At 41.7% G+C, this 5,209-nt stretch overlaps 1 non-coding gene across 1 annotated transcript; it reads right to left on the reverse strand.

The window, feature by feature from the left end:
- Positions 1-1,793: 1,793 nt before the first annotated feature.
- Positions 1,794-1,926, reverse strand: LOC115872691. The gene has a single exon (XR_004048007.1). It is a non-coding gene; the product is annotated as a small nucleolar RNA SNORA66 (small nucleolar RNA).
- Positions 1,927-5,209: the final 3,283 nt, after the last annotated feature.

A 5,209-nucleotide genomic window follows, 5' to 3' on the forward strand; every position in this document is an offset into this window, starting at 1 on the left:
GTAGGCTCCTGAAATGGATGGATATCAATTTAAATGTAAAAAAAACCTGATAGAAGACTCACAAGTCTATGCCAATAAATTTGGAAGATAGCAAGCTGCCAACTAACTGGAAGAGATTCGTAGCTGTGCCCTTTTTTTGAAAGTTAACAGTATTAAACAATATCATTAATACCACCTGCAAGTAAAATTTTCTGAATATCATTCAAAAACTGTTGTTGTAATACATCAACAGGGAGTTTCCAGAAATTCAAGCCAGTTTCAGACATGGACATGGAAGAAGGGATAGATTAATCTTGGCTAGAAACAGAGAATATAAAAAAAAATTGCTTGTGTTTTATTGACTGTGCAAACACATTCAACTATGCAGATCATAATAAACCCTGCATCAGATTGGGAAGAATGGGAATTCCAGAACACTTAACTGTAGATCCTATACATAGACCAAGAGGCAGTCATTAGAACAGAGAGTGGGAATACTGTGTGGTTTCAACTCAGGAAAGGTGCATGCTAGAGTTCTATCCTCTCACCATGTTTATTCAACCTGTATGCTGAGCAAATAATCCAAGAAAGTGAGCTATATGATGAAGAACGTGGCATCCGGATTGGAGGAAGGCTCATTAATAACTTGCGATATGCAAGTGGCACAACCTTGTTTACTGAAAGCCAGGAGGACTTGAAACAAAGTCTTCAGTATGGATTACAACATAACATAAAACCGAAAGGACACACAAACTCACTGACGTCAAGTCCATGCTGATCCATGATGACCCCCGCACCTCCCGCAAGACTGTAATTGTTTGTGGGATTGAAAAGCCTAGTCTTTCTCTCTTGGAGCTGCTGGTGGTTTTAAACTACTGGCCATGAGGATCACAGCTCAATCCTAGCCACTGCACCTACACCACCAGGGCTCCTGCAGCAACCCGTTAGGCCATGATAGAACTGTCATGTGAGTTTCTGAGACTGTAACTCTTTATGAGAGAAGAAAGCCCCATCGTTCTCCTGAGGAACAGCTGATCTTGCAGTTGCACCCCAGCATAACCACGACTCCACCAAATCCCCAGAACTGGACCAGTGGACAGCACCATGATGAACAGAGAAAAGTTTGAAATTGTCAGGGATTTCATTTTGCTTGTATGCACATTCAATGCTCATGGAAGCTGTCATCCGCAACTCAAATGGCATATTGTACAGGGCAAATCTGCTGCACAAGACCACTTTAATGTGTGAGGAACAGAAATGCCAAACCCAACCATGGTATTTTCAGTCACTTCATATGTGCTTGAGAGCTGGACAATGAATAAAGAAAATCAATATACTTACCAGCATTGTGTTTCAGACTTTCCATGTATATTTTTTGCTTATCTGCTGAGGGTACAGCGGCATCTGGTTGCCAATTTCTTTCATAGCTCTCTCTAGCTAATGCTATTTCAGTCTTTCGCTTCAGTTGTTGGCTATTTGGGTTTCTTCGGTTGGGGCACGCTGGCTCAAGCCTTCTGCCTGCTTCTTTCTTCCTCTCTGTCTTCCTCTCTGACTCTGTCTTTGTCTAGCGTGAGTTTCAAAGCTTTTAAGATGGTCTAGATACTACTCCTTTGTCAAACATTTATTTCCCACATAATGTCTTTCAGATTGTGGCTTGCTTTTTCCTTTTCCATTTTGAAAGCGAATTCTTAATATTAAGCTAAAATGAAAACACTGTCATCGAGTCCATTCTGATTCATAGAAACCCTACAGGACAGGGTAGATATCCCTTGTGGGTTTCCAAGAATGTAACTCTTTTTAAATTTATTTGTTAATAGTGTATTAGGATAGACTTGGCCAACTCAGTATCTCTGGAGGTTAAAACATCTCTAACACACAATTACTTTAGCAACTCTAGTTCTCCTTTCTTCTGTTAACATCATGGAGAACTAGAGATCAAGTTTGCAAAAGATTGTAATTCTTTTTTTTAAAAGTTTTATTGTTACATATTTCACATATACAATTCAATGTGCAGTCATATTAAAGAGATTGTGCCATCATCTACACAATCAATTTTAGAGCATTGGCTTCTTTCTTGTACTCTTTGTTATCAGCTCCCCACCTGCATCCAACCTTGCCTATGAGAACCCACAGGAAACCATTCAATGAAGTCGCTGCCTCTGTAGCTCTACCCATTCTGGATTTCAGATACAGAGAAACAGAAAACAAAGTGCAGCAGAACAAAAGTCCCACTGCATTCTGCATGATACCAAGGCTCTTCACACCCTCAGTCTATGGTCAGAGGAGATTTACTAGAGGGTTATTTCATGCGTGGACCCTGCAAATGTGTTAGTCTGGGTGCGTTAGAGAAACAAATCGACAGAAACTCATGTATAAGAGAGAATTTTATATAAAGGTTAAGGGCACATCGAGAAAACTTCCCAACTCAGTGCTGCCCAAACCCACAAATCCAAAATTAACCCACATGTCACACCCCAATCCACAAAGTCCTCCTTCATCTCACAAAACACACAATGAAGCCGACTACAGGAGAAAAGCAGAATCAGTGAACCTGTAAGCATCTTAGCACTGGCAGGGGTCTCCACAGGCTGCTCCAGCACCCAGGGCTGCATTGGGGTTGTTCCATGTGGCTTCTCCTCGGGGATGTCTTGCAGGAAGTGAGCCTTGCCAGCTGATGCAGGGAACTTGCTAAGGCAGCTGCACCCTGGTCGGACCATCAGAAAGCAAGAGACCCGAGAACTAGAAAGGTGAGGTTCACCGAGCCATTTATCTCTCCACCCTTCAATTAACCCCACATGTTTAATGGCCAGGTTGGCACAATAAACTTTAACTGTCTCAGTTCCCGTTGTCATACATAGCCTTCCACAAACGGAGTGTTCACAAGTTAACTGATACTATTCCCTCATTCAGATTTGGATTTTATTATTCACAGTCCTTGGATCACACAATCTGGTGTGCTTCTTCTGCATGGGCCCAGTTGGCGCCTCACTCAAATGGGTATTTGTTCTAAGACAAAGCTTTAAGACTCTAGATGCTATTTTTTCTAAAAGCAGGGCATCATCTAGCTTCTTCGCCACACTTTGCTACAGCACCCATATCTTAGGGATTTCTTCATGAAGGTGAGCATCAAGCAGGGCCATGTCATAAGAACTAATTGTTCCCTGATTTGGGCAAGAATTAAGTGTGAACCCAAAATCCATTCATATATCTATGGTTTATATTTGTCCATGTATCATTTTAGAGACATATTTATCATTTTATGTTAGAAAACAGTATCAATCATCTCCCTGGGGCATATTGATAATATCATTAATTTAGCCAATGGTGTAGAATTTAAAATACTGTTGGTAAAAGGACATAATACCAGTTGAGGCTGACCATGAATAACAATGCATGACTTGCTGACTTGTACAGATTACACTCTTAAATGACTGGACACTATTGACCCAAACAATGGAGGTTGGTGTGAGTGTAAAATTTTTCAATGGCATTCATTCACAATGGTAGAACCATGCCTACCCGATTATTACATGTCATAATAAAACAAGAAGAACATTAAAATAGTAAGCATATGATAGTCTTGGGTCACCTTTCATTTGCCACCCTCAAAGCAAAAGATCCACACCAAAGTCCAATGATTTCCAGTTCTATAAGTTTGGGATAGCAATCTTCTGGTACCGAAGCACTAGGGAATTTCAGCCTCAAGACTAAGGACTACGGTGAGTTTGAGGGGAGTAGAAAGCCTCATCTTTCTCCCAGTAAGTTAACTTTTACGGGGTCATATTTCTAAGTCTTACCTTTTATGATTTGTCCATTTTTGTGTGTGTTACTTCAGTTTCCTATTCTAAAATCATTAGAGAAAATATTCAGATTTTCTTTGAGAAGCTTTGCATTTTACATTCAAGTCCTTTATCGAGCAATGACTGATGTTTGATTGTCAGATGTCCAAGGAGCCCTGGTGGTACAGTGGTGGTGAAGTGCTCTGCGGCTAACCTAAAGGTCAGTGGATCAAGCCCACCCAGCTGCACCAAGGAAGAAAGACGGACAGTATGATTCCATAAAGATGACAGACTTGGAAATCCTATGGGGGCAAAATCAACTTGACAGCCTTAGGCTTGGTCTTACCTTGATTGATGTTGTTTATTGTGTGGCCTTTTACTCTTTAATGCATCTCATCTGGCCTCTGCCTCCACCAGCAGAACGATAGCGCTCCAGGAAAAGTGACCAATGACATGCCTTCCCTTTGAGCTCTCTTGTAATCACTCAGGGGCATTTGAAATCACTGACCACTCTCTCCTGAAAACCAAGTATTGATGAATCCATGGCAACTTATGGTCCACCCAGGTGTGTCAGAGTAGAACTGGGCTCCACAATGTTTTCAATGGCTACAATTTTGGAAGTAGCCAGACATTTCTTCCAAGACATCTCTGGGTGAACTTGGACTTTTGGTTAATGTGTTAACTATTTCCCAGAGAGTCCTCATTCTTAAAAAAAAAAAAAGAATTCTAATTCCATCTTTGATGAAACCAAGACCTTTCGTTTGGGTCCATGGGTCTAGATGCTCCTTCTCTATCCCTTTTGGATGTATCCATCTCTTTCCTGACCTCTAAGTATTGGGGTCCACCTGGGATCACTTTCTTGCCTTCTTATCTTCCCTTGCTACACTGTTTCCAAGGTATCTACTCCCCAGTGTTATCCTGAGGCTGGTTAAAACTGAGACTCTAGGCTACATTTTCCTTCTGAAATGCAACACTTACATTGAATCCCACAAGGCTGTCTCCTTGGTGTCCCCTCGTTTTCATGTTTATAACTGAGCCCTGGATCTTCTCGCATTCCCCTTGTTCAGTAAGTGCCATCTCCATCCACTCTGTCCCGTGCCAAATGAATGGGGTGGGGTTGGAGGGCAGGAGGAGGGAGGATTTCCATCTCTGACACCTACCTTCCCTGAACCTTCAACATCCAGAACAACAGTAAGTCATTCCTGGTCGCACTCAAAATAAATCTGGGATCTCCAATCATTATTTATCATCCACATCTCTAACCGCCTCCTAATAATTCTCTCCTAGTTCCATTTTGAGTGTTTCTCCAAACAGAAGGCTGCCTATCTTCCAAACATCAATTGTCCCGATGTCAACTTGCTGCGTAAAACCCTGCGCAACGTTTGCTTGCACCGAGGATGAAATCGCAAATCCATGATGGAATGCCCTAGAGCGACCCTACAACGAAATGA

Source organism: Echinops telfairi, unplaced genomic scaffold (genome assembly GCF_000313985.2).
Source record: "Echinops telfairi isolate 266 unplaced genomic scaffold, ASM31398v2 ScPeMD7_7439;HRSCAF=8477, whole genome shotgun sequence".
Lineage (NCBI taxonomy): Eukaryota > Metazoa > Chordata > Mammalia > Afrosoricida > Tenrecidae > Echinops > Echinops telfairi.